Genomic DNA, 22,835 nt, shown 5'->3' on the forward strand with positions numbered 1-22,835 from the left:
ACTATTTTGATATTTATTGCAATCAAAACAACTGAACTCACAGCTCCTAAAAGATTGTGTTTCCTATTCTAAAATTAACATTTTAATCATGTAAGCCATACAGAGTCATTTAGCTTGGGCTATCAATTGTTTAACCAAACTAGCAATCCTTACCTATTGATTAACCATCAACTTATCTAACTAAGAAATGGATAACAAAGTTCATATTTCAATCACATCTTACTTTGCCTCTCTAATCACATCCCACACAATTAACTTAGATTGTCAATACCCTTCTTTTCTTCTACTTCTATGCCTCTTATTATGTTCAGTGAAAGAAAACAATAGGAACAGCCCAAGTGCCTTAAGCAAACTTCAAATTCTTCACAAGAGGGGTTGAATAGATTTCATATTCAAGATATGTGCAAATTCAACAGAAAATTGGATAGACCCAAAATTTGCAGCAATCTGGCCATACTTAAGAAATCTGGACAATTTACCAATTTACCACCTGCATTCCAAGACACAGAGGCCAGCTGGACAGAGATGGACCCTGACACACAGACAGGGAACGTCGTGAAGAGTGGAGAGAACAGAGAGCCCCAGAGACAGCGGATGCCAGAGATTCGGGTAGAAAGTGACTCAGGGAGGTTTTCCGGGAAATGGTGAAAGAACTGGACCAAGACTCAGCATGTTTCAGTCGGACCTCCGCCAAGTTGGTGGCAGACAAACCTGCCACTGACAGGGCCCTGGGTCAGAACCCAGTGGAGAGGGTGGGCTGGGGTCCCCCTGTCCTGGCCATCACCCGCCCCATTGGGCCGCCCTGCCTTGACAGTAAGGGCTATAATACTGACTCTGGCCATTGGGCCGCACTACCCTGATGCAGGGGCTATAGTATTGACTCTGGGCAGTGAGCCACACTGCCTTGATGGCAGGGGCTATAGTATCGACTCTGGCCATTGGGGTGCACTGCCCTGACAGCAGGGGCTATAGTATTGACTCTGGCCGTTGGGCCACACTGCCCTGACAGCAAGGGCTGGGGTATTGATTTTAACCAATAGGCTGCACTGCCGTCATATCAAGGGCCACATTAAGGACTGAGGTCCCTGAACCTTGCAGCCCTGAGACCTGGGGCTCTCTCCAAACTCGACCGTAGGGTTGTGACACACCTTTCCCCACCCCTGAAGGGTGATGGACTCTATCAGCTCCACGAAACCTGGAAACCTGAAATCGGCGGGCACCGATTGGGACCTGCTAGAAGGACCCAAACCGGACAGATGGAGCCTGAAAAGCTTTTGAAATGGCTGCTAGACAGCCAGCAGCAACAGGCTGCACAGCAGCAACAACAGCAGGTGCAGCTTCTCCAGCAGCTTGCCTCCCAGCAACAGCTCCAGATGGCACAGCAGCAGGAGCTGCAGCTGATGCAGGAGTTGGCAACTCAGCAACAGACGTAGCTGGAACAGCTAAACCTACTGATGGCTCTATTGTTGCAACCCCCTACAAGCCCTTCCCCTAGCCTGGCCAGGTTGAAGTCCAGGAGTGGCCTGAAGAGTATCCCTGTACCCCTGATGACCCGGAGACATTCCTTGTGACCTTTGAGTGGGTCGCCACTGCTGACCAGTGGCCACCCAAACACTGGGACACACTCCTAGCCCCTTACCTAAGTGGACCGGCGCAGATGGCATACCAGAACCTCGACCCCCAGGAGATGCTAGAATCTTCTGAAGTCAAGGCAGACATCCTGGACAAAACAAGCATCAGCCCTAAAACATACCGCCAGCAACTCTGCCATGAGTGGTACCTGCCAGGGGCCAGACCCAAAGCTGTGGCACAGCGAATACAGGATTATTGTTGGCAGTGGCTGGACCCGGAACACCGGACCAGGGTCCAAGTGACCGAAGTCATGGCCCTGGAACAATTTACCCAGATCCTGCCCACATGGCCGCTGAGGGTGCAGAGAGATTTGGCCATAAATCGGGGGGTCCACGAGAGTGAGACCGTACCACTGGGTTGGGGGCTTCACAAGACCAAAGGGGAGAGTCCCCGCCTCTATGCCGGGCCATCGGTGCCAACAACAGCGCCCAGTGCAAGGGACTTAAGCGGGGCAATCCCAGGGCAAAGATGACCCACTGAGTGGACAGAGCACACCCCAGGCTACCCCACCCACAGTGGGAAATCATGACTGGTGCTATAAGTGTGGACAGGAAGGGCACTTTCGGAGAGAATGCCCTTACATGGACTGCAATTATGGGCAGTGGTGGGTGGCTGGTCACTGTGCCCTGGTCACTGTGCCCCGGAAGAGGGAGCCGGGTAAAATATTGGTTCTTGTTCGGGTGGATGGGACACCAACAACAGCCCTGGTGGACTCAGGATGCAGCGAAACCATCATCTGTGCCAGCCTGGTCAAGACCACCGACCCAGCCAGAGCACCCATATGCCTACAATGCATTCATGGGGACATGAAACTGTACCTAACCATCGGGATACAATTCAAGGCTTCCCATCAGCAAGGACTGTGCTTAGTCAGGATGGCCCTGAAGTTAGCCTACGCAGTGATCTTGGGGCATGACTGGCAGGGTTTTTCTGGTCTCCTTCAGGAGCTGCGGGAGCACATCACGCAAGTAGAAGGTTTCTGGGCCTTTCAAGGCCAGATGACCCCCCAGAAGGACCCTCGGGAAACCCTGGGATGCCAGAGGCAGGCCAACCCCCAGCTGAAACCCTGACCAGGGAGGGGCAAGGATGGCTGGACATCCTAGAAGAGCAAAGGGGAGATCCAATCCTCAGCCAGGCCCAGGAGCAGGTAGCAGGCCCCACCCAGAGGAGGATCAACAGCAGCGCCTTCCCCAAGGACCCTCGTTTGAGATTCTCAACAACCTTCTCTACAGGTTGGTCCAGGACCCACAGACGAAGGAAGACCTGTGCCAGCTGCTGGTCCTGTGGCAGTTCCAGTGAGGCTTGCTTCACCTGGCCCACTCGGTACCTTGGACCAAGCACCTGAGGAGGGAGAAAACATTGCAGCGGGTAGCCCAAGATTCTTTTGGCCTGGTATACACCAAGAAGTGTGGGACTACTGTGCCTCTAGTCCTGAGTGTCAGAAGACCATCCCGAAGGGAGTACTGAGGGCCCCCCTGGTGCCCTTACCTGTGGTCGGGATCCCCTTCAAGCATATTGGCCTAGACTTGATGGGACCCCTGGAGAAGAGCAGCATGGGCCACAAGTATATCCTCATTGTGGCAACACAGTACCCGGAGACTGTCCCTCTGTGGGCCACCACTCCTAACGAACTCCTGCAGATCTTTGCCAGAATGGGACTACCACACAAGATACTAACAGACCAAGGGACTAATGTAACATCCAGCTTGATGGCAGAGCTATGTCACCTGCTAAATATCCATGCTCTCAAGACCTCAGTCAACCATCCCCAGATGGATGGATTAGTGGAGCAATTTAACAGGACCCTGAAGTCGATGCTGGGAAAGGTCGTGGAGGACAATCTCTGGCATTAGGACAAGTTGCTCCCCACATTCCTCTTTGCCGTGCGAGAGGTTCCACAGGCCTCCACTGGGTTCTCTCCATTCTAACTTCTCTATGGGAGGCAACCCAGTGGAATCCTAGACCTACTGAAAGAGACATGGGAAGAGCAGGAAACCTGGGTATGGGGATCTGTCCAGTACATACTACGGTTCCGGGAATGGCTACAAGAGCTGGGTACCATGGTGCGGGAGAACCTATTGTGGGCCCAATGCACTCAAGAGAACCAGTACAACAGGGGGACAAAGATGAGGGTCTTTGATCCCAGAGACCAGGTCCTATTGTTATTACCCTCCTAAGAGTCTAAGCTGCTGGCCAAGTGGCAGGGCCCCTTTGAGGTGACCAGACTGATAGGACCCGTCGACTATGAGATACGGATGCTAGGGCGTCAGAGAAATGCACAGGTCTACCACTTGAACTTCCTCAAGGCCTGGAAGGAACGTGAGGGCCTGATGATTGCCCCGTACCCCCTAGAGCCCAAGTTGGGGCCACTGGCCAAGAAACTCACAGAGCCAGGGCCAGTGGCAATCAGCCAGGAGCTCGATCCCAATCAGTAGGAACAGGTACGGCAGTTAGTATCTGCTTTCCCCACTGTCTTGTCGGCCCGGCCAGGGAAAACAAATGTTACCAGCCATCACATTGCTACCATCCCCAGCCAGAAGATGAGAGATAACCACTGACCGCTCCCCAAGAAGATGGGAGTTGTGCAGAAGGAACTAGAGATAATGCTAGCCCTGGGAGTGGTTGAGGAGTCTAGGAATGAGTGGCAGAGCCCTATAGTACTGGTCCCCAAGCCTGATGGAGTGGTCAGGTTCTGCATTGACTTCTGAAAGGTGAATGCCATCTCCCAGTTCAACGCATACCCCATGCCCCAAGTGGACGAACTGCTTGAGTGGCTGGGTGACGGAGAATTTATCTCCACCTTAGACCTAACCAAGGGATTTTGGCAGATCCCTTTGACACCAGCCTCTCGGGAGAAGACGGCCTTTCCTACACCCTTTGGCCTCTACCAATTTACCATGATGTCCTTTGGTTTGCATGGGGCCGCAGCCACCTTCCAGTGGCTCATGAACCAAATACTGAGTCCCTATAATTCATACACTGCTGCATACATTGATGATATCGTCATCTATAGCACCGGCTAGGAGGAACATCTCCAGCACCTCCCCAGCATGTTGAAAGTCCTGGGAGACATGGGCCACACTGCAAACCCGGGCAAGTGTCACTTGGGTCAGTGAGAGGTGACTTACCTGGGCTACACCGTGGGTAGGGGGAAACTATGCCCCTTATTGGACAAGGTGCAGGCCTTACAGGACTACCCTACCCCCACAATGAAGAGGTAAGTACGGCACTTCTTAGGGCTAGCAGGGTATTACTGCCAATTTGTGCTCAACTTTGCCACACTCGCCACCCCACTGATGGACTTGACAAAGAGCTCCCAGTCACAGAAAGTACGGCGGTCAAAGGACTGTGAGGTCACCTTCCAGGACCTATGAGAGCAACTAACCCAGGAGCCACTACTGGCCCAACCTGACTTCACAAAACCCTTCATCCTCCAGACCAGGGGTTCTCAAACTGGGGGTCGGGACCCCTCTGAGGGTCGTGAGGTTATTATATGGGGGGTCGCAAGCTCTGTCAGCCTCCACCCCAAACCCCGCTTTGCCTCCAGCATTTATAATGGTGTTAAATATATTTAAAAATGTTTTTAATTTATAAGGGGGGTCACGCTCAGAGTTTTGTTATGTGAAAGGGGTCACCAGTACAAAAGTTTGAGAACCACTGATCCAGACGGACGCGTCAGAGGTAGGGCTGGGAGCAGTGTTGTCACAAGAGTTAGAGGGGGAGGAGCATGCCATCCTGTACCTCAGCCACAAACTGTTTTCTCGGAGACCTGCTTCTCCACAATAGAACGGGAAGCCCTCGCTGTTAAGTGGGCAGTTGACATCTTAAGTTAGTACCTCTTGGGGAACCCTTTTTCCTTGGTCACCGACCATGCATCCCTCCGATGGATTAATAGCGTGAAGGAAATTAATGCACAAATCATGTGCTGGTATCTGTTGCTTCAGCCCTGCTCCTTCCACATGCTACGCTGATCAGGGAAGGCCCATGAGAACGCGGACTTCTTCTCATGGGCAGGAATGGGAGAAGAAGAGGGGACTCTGGCCCCGAACACCAACTTAAGCGGGAGGGTGTGTGACGGGGTGTAACAGCCCTGCACTGGTATAGCAGGGGTTAACCCTGCTCTCTTAGCCAAGGAGGCCATGCGTCCTCCAGCTCTGCTGCACATGCTCCAGCTGGAGCCAGGATATAAAAGGCAGCAAAGCAGCTCAGTCTGGGCTGACCACCGGAGGGGAAGGAGGTGCGTTGATAGCGCCAGAGAAAGGACCGCCTGCGTTCCAAGATGCGGAGGCCAGCCGGATGGAGACAGACCCTGACACACAGACGGGGGACGTCGGGGACAGTGGAGAGAACAGAGAACCCCAAAAGAAGTTCAGATAATGAATGAACAACAATGTTGTTTGAATGTTAGTTACTTTAAAAACTTTAAATATGTAATAATATCCACCCAAAGCATTTTCAAATTCCAAATCACCACAATGATTTATGAAATTATAACCCCTTCCATAAAATATGTATAAACATAATCATCCCTGGTTTGTGCTTGAAAATCTGGCCTTTGGCCTCAACCTTTGGCTCCTGCTCTGATTAAACAATAGGCTGAAATGTTTCACAGAAAACATATGTCAAATCATTTTGAACAATGGACAAATTCATGGGAATCTTGATCTGCTCAGACCATTCACAAACAGAAAAAAGCTTATTACTTGTGAATGCTCATCTAACACTAGAGGAGAAATCATAGTGATCTCTTTAAAAAAAAAAACAGGAGTACTTGTGGCACCTTAGAGACTAACAAATTTATTAGATGCATCCGAAGAAGTGGGCTGTAGTCCGCGAAAGCTTATGCTCTAATAAATTTGTTAGTCTCTAAGGTGCCACAAGTACTCCTGTTCTTTTTGTGGATACAGACTAACACGGCTGCTACTCTGAAAAGTGATCTCTTTGAGTCTCTCCTAGCCACTTGTTATCTCAGGCTTTCTCATGGACATTGATCTGCCCTCTCCTACTCTCCCTACCATAAGTACTGGTTGAGCCATTTTCTAAAGGAGATATTAGTATACATCTGGGCAGCACATTGGCTACTTTTTAGTTATTGCAAGAAGCACTAGTGAATTGATTTTACTGGGAGTTAGGCATCTAACCTGCTTAGGTGCATTTGAAAATCCCATTAGGCACTTATCTGCATCTTTAGGCGACTAAATGCCTTTGAAAATTTGGCCCTTAAACTCTTACATGACTTAAGCACATTAACAGTTCCATTGAAGTCAATAGGATTGCTTACTTGCTTAACTGTACTTAAGTGCTTTGTTGTGTTGGGGCCTAAAATAGTAGCGCTTTGCTTTGTTTCTCAAACCAGAGTATAGAAGCCTGGAAAGTCTTCATTAGACTGAGCGAAGGGAGGAAAGAAAAATGGAGATTTAAGAAATAGAAAAAATGTTGCTCAGTGATTGACTTTGTACTAAAAAGTCAAAGAAACTCCAAGAATTTCTAGGTGTAGCTCTCTAAGCCACACCGGTATGCCCTGAGTAATAAAAAAATACACCCTTTTGTTCATATATTCCATTTATTCTCTTGCTTGGGTTGATCCTGCATTTCTGACTCAGGCAAAGTCTCATTGAAACTAATGGCAGTTTTGGTGAGTAAGGGTCTGCAAGAGCAGGCTTCATTTGCTGAAACTTAAATGTACTCCCTGAAACTCCCACCAGATCAGTGCATTGATAAGTTCTGAATACATTAGCACAGGACAATACAAACCTGTGTTTGAACAGGTGACATTTCCTTTTCAGCACAGACCTGTTCAAAAGGTGAGCATTAATCATTACTAAGTAGGCATAACAGAATTATCTGCTATATCTATCAACTTTCTACTTCTTATTAAAGGTAAACTTCTTCAACCTATAGAAAACTACCCTATCAAAAATAATCAAATGCAACAACTGATTAACTACTCACATTCATTTTAACTACAACACCAGAACTGGATTCATCAACAATTGTTACATGTCAGCAATATTTTTGTGCTAAAGTAACAGACAAGATTTGGTTTTGTATGCAGTATTGTTGTAGCCATGTAGGTCCCAGGATATTAAAGAGACAAGGAAGAGCTGTGTGTAAGCTCAAAAGCTCGTCTCTCTCATCAACAGAAGTTGATTCAGTAAAAGACATTACCTCACTCACCTTGTCTCTCTAATAATTGGTTTTGTAGACTAAGCCTTGATTCTGCAGAGTTACACACATGAGTAACTTTATACATACGAGTACTCCCTTTGAAGGGATTGGGACTACTCATGCATGTATGTTCATAATTCTTTGCAAGAGCCGGGCCTAGGACCATTAAGTTTCTGAGGCCCTGTGAGAAATCAGATGTGCAGATGGCAAATGGTGATAACCCAGACATTCGGGGTTATGGTGTATGGGTTTTATATTCAATCACTTTGGAGTGACCATACCAGTAAATGCAGATTTTTCATTTTTTATGTGGGGAAGAACAGACCAGGGCACAGCACCTCCATCGGATCAGATTCTGATACCTTTACTCATGCTGAGTAGAACCTCACTCCACCACAAGTCCCTTTGATCTCATAAGGACCTCATAAGGTGGAGCCAGGTGCTACATGATGCAAGCCAGGGGATCAGAATCTAGCCTATCATTGGCATCACTGCCCACACTGTAATATTCTGATACAATAATTATAGCATTGATAAAACATGTTACCATTTCATTAAAAATAGAATAACAATAACATCTAGATCTTATATAGCACATTGCATTCATAGCTCTCACAGAGATTTACAAAGGAAGTCAGTATCACTCTTTTCATTTTACAGGTGGGGAAACTGAGGCATGGGGAGGTGACATGACTTGCCTAATTTCACCCAGCAGGCCAGCAGCAGAGCCAGGACTAGAACCCAGGTCTCCCAAAAGTCCCAGTCCAGCTATTGGCTAGGCCACACTGCCTCTACAGATCAAACTAAATAATATACATTAAATAAATGGATATCATTCATATATTTATCAAAATGAATGTTTTAACATAATCATAAATAAAAGTATATCATTTATTTGGAAACACTGATCTGAATATTAGAAATAGAGGTGTACTAAATTATCATTGTTCAAATTATACAAATTAAAGGAAAGGATCATTACTAAAAAAATCACATAGACCACTAATATTTCAGGTATTTAAAAAACCTCAGCACTTTAACGCCTAACTCCACAGGGATTCTTATGCCTCTCCATCTCCTTCCAAATCCCTTATCATAGCTCCATTCCTGTGGTCACTGAATGGCTACTGGAAGGTAGCAGTATCCCTGTCACAGGGTGGCACTGGCCCTTTAATAGGGAAGAGGCCAGTGCACCTGTGACTAGTCAGCTGATCCCAGTTGGGCTTAAGAGAAGACACCTGGACCTTACAGGTAGGGAGATGGAACTGAAACAGAACTGAAATTCATTCAGGGCAGGGGCAGCAAGAGCAGATGTGGGGCTCTCACTACCTGAGAGAGAAGCTGCAGAGAGCTCGGCAGGCAGACAGGCTGGAAGGAGGAGACTCGGAGCAAAAGCAAAGCCCACTGTGGCCACTGTCCTGCACAAGGGGGAGGGAGCTGGGAAAGGCCCAGGTGCCACGTGAGACTTTTATTAAACTCAAAGTGAGTGGGCATTGTGTGATTGCTTCCTTTGAACTCTAGAAGAGCACTCCAGAGGTAAGCCTCCAGTCTGAAAGGTGATTGAGGCTGATGAAGAGCCTGGAGTCACGTGGAGGCAATGGAGCCTGAACCTTTCCAATTATAGTATCGGACTTTATTTTGTGAAGTGAGCTGCCCATACTGATAAATTACCCTTGTGTGACAGGGTGGTGGTAGCCTCAGAATGAGCTGAAGAAGTATGCTGAGGAGAGGAAACAGAAGGTGAGGTGCCTGCAAGGTCACCCCATGCCAGCAGGGGGCTCTTCAGAAGGGCAACCGTATGGCAGTCCCCATCTCCTCAGATCTTACAGACCATCTGTCTGACTTTAGAAGCACTGGCTGCCGCATCCTACCCACAAAAAGCCCTTGTGCCATGATCAAACAATTAGTGAAGGTGCCAGAGTGGTATTTGAATAGCACTGATGGCGCCTGACACACATTATGAGCTCCTTGGGGCAGGGAGCTTTTATGTAATACTGGACCAAATTCTGTGACATGCTGAGTCCCCTCATCTCCAGTTCTCTTCAATTGCGGGAGTTTAAGGAAATCAGAATAGTAATTTGCACTCAGACACTCAGATATTATGGTGATGGGCACTAGCACAAAACCTGAGCACCCTGAAATGACTTTGATGATGGGCAGATACTCAGCTTCCTCAAGAACTCTCACATATACAGTGAAACAAGACTCAATCTTGCCCTCTCTCCTTTTTTGGATATACATGTACATTTCCGATGTAGCTGTCTGAATAACCCCATTGCTCAGGTTACCACTCTGCAAGAGATAGGAAACTGCTGGCTGAAGCTCAATCCAGGAAAGAGAAAAGTAATTCTGGTAGGGAGTGGAAAATAGTGTGAGGTGCTAGCTAAGCCTCAGATGATGGTGTAGTAGAAGGGATCCCAGGCTTGCAGGGAACCTGAAAAAATAGAGAAAAAATTGAAAAAAATCATGTATCTTGTATGAAAGGGTGTTTATACCCTTCCCGCTCCTATTTTTAATCTCTTCTACTATGAACTATTTTCCATAGTGGAAACATATGGTACATAAACCCACCCAAAAATTGTTTTTAAAACAATTTTTTAAAATATATAATTACATATTAAGTAGCCCCACTCTAATATAAACAAGGCACACTGAGGTGTTTGCTAGTAAACTACTGGGAGGTGATTCAAAGCCCATTGAAGTCAACAGAAAGAATTCCATTGATTTTAATGGGCTTTGTATCACCTTAGTACACTTTTTGGGTGGTAAAGACAGTGTACCTGAGGCATGCACCAATTGCATACTAACACACATTGTGGCTAATCACTGTATTGGAACCAGTCTTTGGAAAGTATTTTCATATCCTGAGATAAATTGAAGAATTAATTATGCAAAATCTGGGCCTTGCCCTCATTAAAGGCCCAGACCTACACTCCTTTCTTAGGCAAAGTTTGCAATGGGAGTTTTCTCCGAGGAAAGCTCTAAGATTGTCACTCACAGATGCTTTTCCCAATCTGAGACATGAAACAGTTCTGGTTTAGTTTAAGTGTTTCCCTGCCTGACTGTCTTATTATAAGGTCTTCTTATTTCTAAGTATAATTCAACTTTTCTTCAGTGGGAGTTATGGCAGCTGCGTATTATCACAAGGCTGATAAAATTTTATCCAGAGAGATGGGTTGTTGTTGTTTCCATTTCTTTTCCAAAGAAATCTACAAGAAGTTGATTTAGTACTGATGGCCCTGGAGATTATTTATTCGCAGAACAAATACAGCACAAGTGGTGGCAATGCAAATCTCCCCACAATGCCCTGGAGATATCCCTCATTGCTGCCCTGGAGAGACCATATCTGTCAGGATGAAAGGGTAGTTCCTCAAGAAATGCTATTCTAGAGCACAAATCAGCATTTACTCTTCTTCTATCCCCTCCAGCTACCTCAGGCTAAGTCTACACTGGCGGGGGGGGGGGGGGGGGGGGGGGGAGGGATCGATTTAAGATACGCAAATTCAGCTATGCGAATAGCGTAGCTGAATTTGATGTATCCTATTCGACTTACCCTGCTGTGAGGATGGCGGCAAATTGACCGCAGCAGCTCCCCCATCGGCGGTGCTTACTCCTCCTGATGAGGTGCGAGTACGCGCGTCGATTCGGGGATCGATTTATCCATCTAGATGAGACGTGATAAATCAATCCCTGAGAGATCGATTTCTACCCACCGATCCGGGCGGGTAGTGTAGACTAGCCCTTAGACCATCCAAACCTCTCTCCTGGTAGCTCCCTTTGTCTTATTTGCCCACTGCCATCCTCATGCTTTATTTCATGTTGCTCTTTACACCTGGTACAGTCTTGAATTAATATACAAGCCCCTGACTCTTCTGATTTTAGTAGCTCCCAAAACCCACCTACTCCAGAAAGCATTTCAGCAACAATAAATGACTCTACAATTGTAGTACTGTTTATACTGCAGCGTGTTGTACTAAACCCATGGATGCTATTTGTCCGGGAGCTCCTTCGTCCAGACATTATGGTCTCAAACCCTTCCTGAGAGGTGCTTCATTCTTCTGATGTGAATGAAAAATGAGGGTGCTCAGCGCCTGACAGAAGGCACTTGGCACCTCAGGGAATCTGACCCATAGAAAAAGAGAATGCCCTTGCCCCAAGGAGCTCACCATGTAAATTAGACAAAGTGAGAACAGATCAGATACCTGCTGAGTGCCTTATTTGAGTTGCTTCACCGCAGCACGGGGATGCTGCCTTTTGTGGATGTACTGTAGCACCAAATGCCAGGGATTTCCAAAGTCAATGGGAGCTGAGAATGCAGAGCCCCTTTCAGGAAACACTCAGGCCCAGATCCTCAAAGTTTACTTAGGGGTTAGTCTGCTCAGCATTGCAAAGTCTAACCTCCAGGCAGCCTGCCACTTAGAGGAATCCTCAGCCCCAATTTAGACTTCCAGGCTCCCCATACACTGCATGGGGGGAGTTAGTGCCTAAGAATTGGATTCACAGAAGCCAGAAAGGTGAGAAGGGGGCTTGTTGGGAGTGAAACACTGAGAAAGGGATGGGGAGAGGCTTAGTGGTTGACCTGTGCACCTGGCTGACAGGCCAGAGGTAAGCGCCTCCCTCTGTTCAGGATTCTGAACAATGAATCCTTTCCTGGAGTTTAGGCACCTAAGCTCAGTCAGCCACCTAAGTAGCCCATGCTCTAACACAGGAGTGGGCAAACTTTTTGGGCTGAGGACCACATCCGGGTGGGGAAATTGTATGCAGGGCCAGGGCAGGGAGTTGGGGTGCATGAGGGAGTGCGGGGTGTGGGAGGGGGTGTGGTGTGCAGGAAGGGGCTCAGGACAAGGCATTGGGGGGAGAGAAGGGATCCGAAGTGTATGAGGGAGCTCAGGGCAGGGAGTTGGGGTGCAGGAGGAGTGCGAGGTGCAGGCAGGGGGTTAGGGCAGGGAGTTGGGTGGCAGGGTGCAGGAGGGGTTCAGGCTCCGGCCCAGCACCGCTTACCTAAAGCGGCTCCCGGGTGGCAGTGGCGTGCACCGGGGCCAGGGCTGGCTCCCTGCATGCCTGCCCTGTCCCCAGCCCTGCGCCACTCCCAGAAGTGCTGCGGCTCCTGGGGGAGAGAGGAAGAGGGGCTTTGTGTGCGCTGCCCTTGCCGCAACTCCAGGTACCTCCCCCAAAGCTCCCATTGGTCGTGGTTCTCCGTTCCCGGCCAATGGGACCTGCGGGGGGCGGTGCCTGGAGGCAACGCACTGCGTCCTGTACCCCCCGCACAGGGGCCGCAGGGACGTGTTGCTGGTGGCGCCGCAGGCCGGATCCAAAGCCCTGAGGGGCCGGATCCGGCCCGCGGGCCGTAATTTGCCAACCCCTGCTCTAGCAGCCAAAACCATCTCTCTTTCTCTTGCCTCCTGCTCATTTCTGACACTTCTTTCACACTCACCCTGTGTGTCTCTGTATCCCCAGCTCTGATTTCTGCATGAGCTGTGTTGCCCCACACCTATCGGTGGCCTGCATCTGGCTCTTTTTTTGTGGGGGTCTGACCCATATCAGGTCTTAGGCATGCTTAGAGCACACGTACTGGATCAGGCCCTGCTGGCGAGATAGGCATTCTTCAGCCTAGTCTGTGAATCCCGCTAGGGCTCCAAACTCCTCGATAGCTGTGGGGCAGTGACAGAGTTTAGGGAACTTTGTAAATGCTGACCAGAGGAAACTTAGGTGCCATAGGGTTAGGTTGCAACAGAGCTATGGTTTTGAAAATGTCAGTGGCACCTAAATGGGGGTCTTAGGTGCCTAAATATCTTTGGAGGATCTAGGCCCAAGCCCCTTGCAGGATCCCTAACTTATTTGCATGGAACCAGTTATACAGCCTCATATAGTGCTTTGGAAATAAATGTCTCCAATTCAAACTTCCTCCTCTCTACTGAGAGTGCCACAAAGGGTGCCACTTAGTGCCAGCTTTGGAGGTAGTTTTGTGAGGTGAATTTGACATATTTGACCAGCCTAGCAAGAACAGGACTGAGCTGAGATTACCAATTTATTTCACACAGGCTACTGAACAGGTGTTGGATCTTCTGATATTACTGACCTAAAACAATTTGAGCCACTGACCTACAGGTAAGGGATGTATTTTCCTATAGCATAAGCCATTCCATTAGTTTGATTTAGGAAAAACACAGTGGGGTGGTATTTCACACTTTTTTTCTTTTCTTTTCTTGTGTGGGAAATGGGGGATGGGAATGTCAGTTTGCCTACACAGAGACTTATTTAATTTTTAAAACAGGCTACAGCATTTGTAATTTTTATCCTGGAACATTTCAGGGGCATTTTTAACATACCAACATAATGCCCGCTTGTCAGACATGTATCCACCCTATAAGCTGTAATGACTCCAAAGGATTTCACTGCCTTGCCTACTAAAAAGGCCTTTCTAACACAATACACCGTCAGAGATGTTATGGTACATTGTGCCAAGATTCCATGTTTTAAAAACTCCCTAAATATACTACTTTGCATTCAATCCTGAATATACTGAACTCAGTGAGAGTTTTGATATTGATTTAGATGCGTGCAAGATCAAACCAATTTTCTGACAGTCTATAACAGATACATATTTTATTAGGGAGTTTTGAAACATTCTATACTTTTTCTTTGCTTTAAATAGGGAAAAAACGTAAGAGAAGAAACTTAATCACAGTTGCATTTTGGTAAAATTATAATCTAACTTTAAATATAGAAGTGATAAAAATTAACATTCAGGTAGAAATTTGACTAAGATTTTTGGCCTGATCTCACAGTATTCTGTGCTTTTATCTTTTGAAAAGGGGAAATGACTGATAATGCCATCTCTCTTTATCTAAATACATTTATTAAAAAAGTCACTACAGAACACTAATTATTAAAGGATTAGAAAACACACCATAGAGTGATAGACTCAAGGAGTTCAATCTATTTAGCTTAACAAAGAGAAGGTTAAGGGGTGACTTGATCACAGTTTATAAGTACCACCTATATGGGAAAGAAATATTTGAAAACAGACTCTTCAATCCATCGGACAAATATAGCTGGAATAGCTGGAAGTTGAAGCTAGACAAATTCAGACTACAAATAAGGTGAAAATTTTTAACAGCGAGGGTAATTAACCACTGGAACAATTTACCTAGGGTTGTGGTGGATTCTCCATCACTGGCAATATTTAAATCAATACTAGATTTGTTTTGAGACGATATGCTCTAGTTCAAACAGGAATTATTTTAGGGAAATTCCATGGCCTGTGTCACACAGGAGGTCACACAAAATGACCATAGTGGTCCCTTCTGGGCTTAGAATCTAGCAATCTAGCAATCTTACTGTTGGTTATAAGACAATCAAATTGATCTATTTAGAGTAATTGTAGAAGCCGATCACATGCGGCATCTAGGTGGAGACTGTTGTAAAATGGTATACAGTATTCAGTGTTTAGCAGTTAAAGTATGGAATCTGCATGAAATGAAGAAAGTATCACACAGTGGAAAGTTTATACTAGAAAATAACAATACATATCTGTGTGATGGACCCTATGATTGGTTTACATTTTTCCACCATTTAAGAGTGGAGGGGGAATTTTTTTTTTTAATAAGGGCAAATGAAATGTACAGTTCAATTCCCCACACACACCCATAGCCTCTTGCTCCCAGGAGGAACTAATTTTTACTGCAAGCCATTTAGAGGGTGCAGCTAACTTCCCTCCTCCAATGACCAATGCCTTGGGAGGACTGAATCCACCACCTACTCTCCATCCACCTGGTCAAGGGAGAGTACTAGATGTACAGCCCTGCTTTCCCCCCTACCTACCCACTCCAGCTGCAATCTGGGCAGTGCTATGGCAGGTGCTCATGGGTGGGAGGATTTATTTCTCTTTACTGCCCTGCTTGGCTATGGTAGGCTAGAGACCACAATCTCTAACTGTCAGGGTGGTTAAACATTGGAATAAACTGCCTAGGGAGGTTGTGGAATCTCCATCTCTGGAGATATTTAAGAGTAGGTTAGATAAATGTCTATCAGGGATGGTCTAGACTGTATTTGGTCCTGCCATGAGGGCAGGGGACTGAGCTCGATGACCTCTCGAGGTCCCTTCCAGTCCTAGAGTCTATGAATCTATGAATCTGATCCAGAGTGTTATGATGTCAGGTGAGGAATGAACCACAGGAGGACATGACATCTGAAGAAGTACAGCTTCTCTTTTCATGCACAGAAAATATCAGGTACAGGCAGAATACTTTCTCTACAAAAAGTTTTTTGAAATTTTTCATGTGTCAGTGGCTCTTTGAGGAACCTGATACTAGTCACTGCTGTTGTGATGGTTACTTTAAAACAAAAACCTTTGACAGATAATCCCTCTTGTTTAAAATACAGACAAGTTCAACAAGTTTTATACTTTACTTCTCAAATCTATTTCCCTCTCTATCAGTATTTATAAGAACACTATTAACTTCTAAACTTGTAATTCAAATGTCATGGACATCCCATAGAAATCAGAACTGTTAATGTGTAACCAGGGACAGTATTATTGTGGTTGCCTTTGTTTAGGATTCAGACTTTTAAAAAAATCAGTTGAAATAATGCAAAATAGCATATTTAGGTTTCTGGGGTTTAAAATCCTATGTCCATGGAATTATGGTGATTTACATCAGCTGACAACTTTATGCAGAAGCTGGTAACTTCTCCAAGGAGCTAAAATTTTAGAACTAAAACTTCAGATTTATGTGTGCTTTCAGTTGCAGCCTCACCACATTCTCCATCATGATGCTTCATTCAGGGTCTTCCTCAAGTTGCAAAACATAATATTTATATATGACAAAAGGTGGAGGGGCTACAGTGGTGGAGTGAAATGTAAACTACAAACATTCAAAAGAGGGTAATTCTTACAAAAGATCTAAACAATCCATGAGGGGGAAAGTTTGCATAAAACACTGAACAATTTGGACTGAACAAATTCATAGAAATTGTTGTATGTTTGTTCACAGACAATTTATGATCAGAACAAAGAACTAAACTTGGGAAATAGATGCAAGTTTTTAACTGGGCAATTAAACATTGGAACAAATTATTAAGGGATGTGGTGGATTCTCAATCACTTGAAGGCTTTACCCTTTAAATATAGATTGGATGTCTTTCTAAAATATTTGCTCTAGCTCAATGAAATTCTGGTGAAATATTATGGCCTGTGTCAGGCTAGGTCAGGGGTCTCAAACTCAGATGACCTTGAGGGCCGCATGAGGACTAGTGCATTGGCCCTAAGGCCGCATCACTGACACCCCCCACTTGCTGCCCCTGGCCCTGCCCCCACTCCACCCCTTCCATGAGGCCCCGCCCCTGCCCCTCCTCGCCTCTTCTTGCCCCTTCCCTGCCCCCATTCCAACCCCTTCCCTGAAGTTCTCACCCCAATTCTGCCCCCTCCCTGCCCCCAGGGGGGGCAGGCGGGGTGTGTGGGGTGTGGCGGGGGCTCAGGGCAGGGAGTTGAGGTGCAGGAGGTGTGCAGGGTATGGCAGGGAATTGGGGTGTGGGCTGCAGGAGGTGTGCAGGGTGCAGCGGGAGCTCAGGGCAGAGAGTTGGGGTGTGGGAGGGCTGAGGGGTGTAGCAGGGGGTTGGGGTGCAGAAGGGGTGCGGGGTTGGCTCTGGCCCGACGCCACTTACCTAGAGCAGATCCGGGGTGGCAGCACCGCGCACCGCGGCCAGGGCAGGCTCCTTGCCTGCCTGCCCTGTCCCCGGCCCTGCTCCACTCCACTCCAGGAAGCAAACGGAGTCCCTGGGGGAAGGGGAGGGAAAACGGCACCATGTGCTGCTCTTGCTGCTCCTCCAGGTACCTCCCCCAAAGCTTCCATTAGCCGTGATTCCCAGTTCCCAGCCAATGGGAGCTGCAAGAGCACGGAGCCCCCTACTCGCCTCCCATCCCCCTGCCCGGGGCTGCAGGGACACACAGTAGTTCAGCCACTTCAGGGAGCAGCGCGGGGCTCGCGGCAGCAGGCGGGGGCCGTGGGGAGCTTGGCGGGCCGCACGAAAGTACCCCACGGGCCGCATGTTTGAGACCCCTGAGCTAGATGTTCATAGCAATTCCTTCTGGTCTTAAAACCTATGAACAGTCCACCCAGCCCCACTCCTGGTTATGTCCTTTTTTTATCACCCGTACCCCTCGTTATTCTTAGTGTTTGCACCCTTTAAATATTTCTAATCTATCATATCCCTTCTCATGCCCCAATCCTGCAAACATTTACACACATGCTGATTTGTACACTTCAGCATCTGGACATCTGTATATAGTTCTGTTACTTTTCTCACCAAACTACCAGATATACAAGGAGTGTTTGTGGGTGGCACCTAGTATTTTGGGAAGTAATGTTATTTTTTGCTGTTAGGTTTTCAGTTGTAGCAGGGAAGCGTGAATAATCATTTTATTTTGCATTGCTCGTATCTTCATATGAACTGTTGAATGTACTCTTTTCCCTACAGTTTTATAAACCTTTATGCTAAAAAAACACAGTATGAAGCAAATTAAAAAAAAATGTCCCCTTGATGTACATGTATAGCTTTAGAAGGTAATAATTACACACGTGAGCGTGTGTATATTTAACCCTCCAATGTAGATACATACAATCTAAAATTTATTTTAGTCCTTTAAAAACAAAGAGCAGCTCTCAAGATCACATGACAAGCAAAACATTTGTTAATCAGAAAAATTACAGCCTATTCATAGTTACTGTTTGATTATTTCCACTCTGAACTCAAAAATCCCATTGTCGATTGAACTAGTTATAGTAACTTCTATTTATTTTTACAACTAGCTATTATGAGTGCAAACTATTCTTATCTCCAAGTGATTGATAGGCACATTAAGAAGCTGTTCAACAGGTTGCTAGGTTTAAAGAAATGCTTAAATCATGATCAGTTATTTCTTATCAGCTAAGAGTGGGAATCAGCTCAGATAAGACCATGGTGACTAAAATTAAATTTTCAACTTCAAGTGCTCTTACTGCTCTCTGTTTGCGATTGTTAAGCAGTGGTTCTACAGCTTCCTTTCAGTTTTATTTAACGAGCTTTTGGATTTTGTTGGCAAACTAGATTCTCATATTAATGTGCTTAGGAGGGTCTGGGAAACTTGTTACATGATAACTTTCAATTGGGTCTCTATCGTCAATCAATGCGGAACACAAAACTGTATATTCCCACACTTCTGCATGCACTTTGTTCTACAAAAATTGTAGCGATGTGTTTTGTGATTGCACATGCCCACATGTGTGAGTATTAGACTCATAAAAGTGCTCACATAGGTGTTAATGATTTTAGAAATACTGTGATGGATCTGCAAAGCATGGGACTATATCTCTTATCAGCCCCCTCCCCACTAAACTTCCCTTTCCCCTGGCAGGTAAGGGGAAAGATGCTGAACTAGGAAGTGACTGGGCTCTACTTAGAGAGTGGGAGCCACATAGCAGCAGGGAACTGGACAGAAGCCCCAGGAACTGTGGACTGAGCCACCTGAGGAACAGGCTGTGAGTGCCAGACAATACAGCTGGGTGCAGGTCTGTGTGGGACTTAAGGGGGAGCAACAGTGGCAGGGCAGGGAGCCACTGCAAAGGGGTCCCAATGAGAGACTCTAACTGAGTCTGGCCTGGAGACGCACAAGCACCTCTTTGCTGGAATAGAGTCTGGACTGGAAAGTGCACCCCAGAGATTAGGCCTGAAAATCCCTGACTCTCAATTGCACTGCCCTAAGGGCCAAACAAAAAACATTCTTCCTCACGTTGAACTGTAACTGTGTAAGCCTCTGTACCTAGCGTATTTGCAACCTTTCCCTTTCCTGCCAGCCCTAGTGAAATACACTTTCACTTAGTATAGTAATGTGTCTGAGTGGTTATTGGGACCCACCAGGCCTAGTGCTTAGATGCCTAGTTGCTGAAGCACCTACAGTGCCTGCCTCTGAGACATGGTGCACCTGTCTCACTACGGGCCCCGTAGGGGTTTGTTGTACTGGGCAGCCATTACAATTACAGTACCATTCAGAGTGACATTTGAATCTGCAAAATCTAAGTATATGCCTGTAAAATGTCATGCATGCAAAAAGAAAGGCCAGCTACTGCAAATTTAGATCACTATTGTTTAGTAATCTAGTGAAACCTGTACAACAGGCAGGCAACTTCCTGTATTAACACTCCCCAAACATACTACAAACCTGCTACAGGTCTATCTTTATTCTCTGTTATGCAACCAGGTTTTTTTCAGTCACTTGAGTGGTTGCTCAAGAAAAATTGTAGTATTTATAAGTGCATGTATCTGTTCCTGAGCTTTATTTCTAAACATACTCCCAAACTCTTTGGCTGACATCCATTTTGCCAAAGCAGAATATTTCCCTCTCCATTTTTAAAACCACATTTTTGGAAAACACAATCCAAACTATACATATAAAATTATGGGGTCTAAATTAGCTGTTACTACTTAAGAAAGAGATCTTGGAGTCACTGTGGATAGCTCTTTGAAACCATCCACTCAATGTACAACAGCAGTCAAAAAAAGTGAACAAAATGTTGGGAATCATTAGGAAAGGGATAAATAATAAGACAGAAAATATCACATTGCCTCTATATAAATCCATGGTACGCCCACATCTTGAACAATGCATGCAAATCTGGTCGCTCCATCTCAAAAAAGATATATTGGAATTGGAAAAGGTACAGAAAAGGGCAACAAAAATTATTAGGGGTATGGAACCGCTTCCATAAGAGGAGAGATTAATAAGACTGGGACTTTTCAGCTTGGAAAAGAGATGTCTAAGGGGGGGTATGAGGTCTATAAAATCATAATTAGTGTGGATACAGTAAATAAGGAAGTGTTATTTACTCCGTCTCATAACACAAGAACTAGGAGTCATCAAATGAAATTATAGGCAGCAGGTTTAGAACAGACAAAAGGAAATATTTCTTCACACAACGCACAGTCAACCTTTGGAACTCTTTGCCAGAGGATGTTGTGAAGGCCAAGACTATAACAGGGTTCAAAAAAGAACTAGAAAAGTTCATGAAGGATAGGTCCATCAATCACTATTAGCCAGGATGGGCAGGGATGCAAACCATGCTCTGAAGTGTCCCTAGCTTCTGTTTGCCAGAAGCAGGGAATGGGCGACAGGGGATGGATCACTTGATGATTACCTGTTCTGTTCATTCCCTCTGAGGCACCTGGCACTGGCCACTGTGGGAAAACAGGATACTGGGCTAGACGGACCATTGCTCTGGCCCAGTATTTTTTATCAGATCTAGAAAAGAGAGGGGGAGAGTGAGAGAGAACTTAGCTCTATAAATTCTGCTAGAAAGTTCTACCTTTATAATTCTGTCCCTCTAATAGCACAATAGCGTTTTTAGCATTACAAGGTGTATTTTGATTTTTAAGCCATAAAATGAGCAAAATATTATAATCGTGTTTAGAGTACTTACAGTTACATAGCACTTTATGAGCCAGATCCTCAGCTGGTGAAAATCAACATAACTTCATTGACTCCAACAGAGCTACATGACCTGAGAATCTAGCACTGTACTTTCAAAGTACTGTAGAAATATGAATCAAAATCAAAGTAATAAAAATATTCAATTGTATGTTTAATGGTTGCACATCTCCAAATGAATTAATGTAATGGTCCTTGATATTCTGTCAATGTATGGGAGGGGTTGTGTTTACAGATATACCGCTACCTCGATATAACGCGACCCGATATCACTCGAATTCGGATATAACGCGGTAAAGCAGTGCTCCAGGGTGGGGCTGCACACTCCGGTGGATCAAAGCAAGTTCGATATAACGCGGTTTCACCTATAACGTGGTAAGATTTTTTGGCTCCCGAGGACAGCGTTATATCGAGGTAGAGGTGTATCTGAATTTTTAAATACAAATAAGTAAATATGTATATTTAGTTTCTCTAGATTTCAAGCAATATGGGGGGGGGGGGGAGGGAAGGAGTGGTTAGAACATATCTCTCTGTCTCCTAAGGAGTGCTAAAGCTAAGAGGATTACATGAATAAACACCACTTTTCTAGTGGTTTGTACTAAACCCCCTATATTCAGATCATTTATGGCCTAACCCTGCAAACACACATGCAAGCAACTTTATACACAGGAATAGTCCCTCTGAAGGGGACTAGTCTCTTGTGTGAGGTTACTGATGCTTGTGTTTGCAGGGTGGGCCCTAAATTGTCTGTAGCAAATCACGGGGTGTGTTTACCATCAGTCAATCATAGGTACAAGCAACTTTGGGACTTCCTATTTCCCCATGTAAATAAGTGGAAATGGTATGTGGGAATCATCCCTTCCAAGAGACAATTCCTATCCACTATGTGATCACAAAGACACAGTCCAAAAGACTAACTTGTATAAAAGACACTATGCAAAATAAGGCTCCAGTCTAGCAAACACTTCTGCATCTGCTTCACTTTAGACACTGCCCCTGCTCACATATGTAAAGTGAAGCAGGCGCATAAATGTTTGCAGCACTGGGGTCTGAAACAGAATTGTCTCCCTGTGATCACATGTGGTAATTTTTCACGTCAACTATAGTCCTGGGGATGGGGGCCTATATTCCATGTCCAACACAACAATCATGTACCTTCCCTTCTTCCATGTTGTGGAAGAAAGAACAATGGTGAGTAGATTGAATGTAATAAGCTGTCCTCTACTTTAACTCTGTCCACTTTTGAGGCATGATACCTTAAAACAAAGAGGCTTTGCAGTGAAACCAGAGAGGGAAACTCTGCCCTGAGGAGATAAATGAATGGGTGGCAGCATATAATTAATAAAATAAACCTTCCAGAAACCACTTCTTGTAGACAGAAACAGTACTTTCAGGAGACGGTCGTGACAAAATCCAACCTTTAATCCAATTTTTATGGCATGCACATCTGAAAAAACAATAAATAAATGCAGTTCAAATGATACCTCGCCCATTCAAGTCAGATTAGAACTGATAAAGTCATGGAAACAAACAGTCTGAGAACTGATTATTATTATTATAGGGGATATTTATA

The sequence above is a fragment of the Malaclemys terrapin genome, chromosome 1 (genome assembly GCF_027887155.1).
Source record: "Malaclemys terrapin pileata isolate rMalTer1 chromosome 1, rMalTer1.hap1, whole genome shotgun sequence".
Classification (NCBI taxonomy): domain Eukaryota; kingdom Metazoa; phylum Chordata; order Testudines; family Emydidae; genus Malaclemys; species Malaclemys terrapin.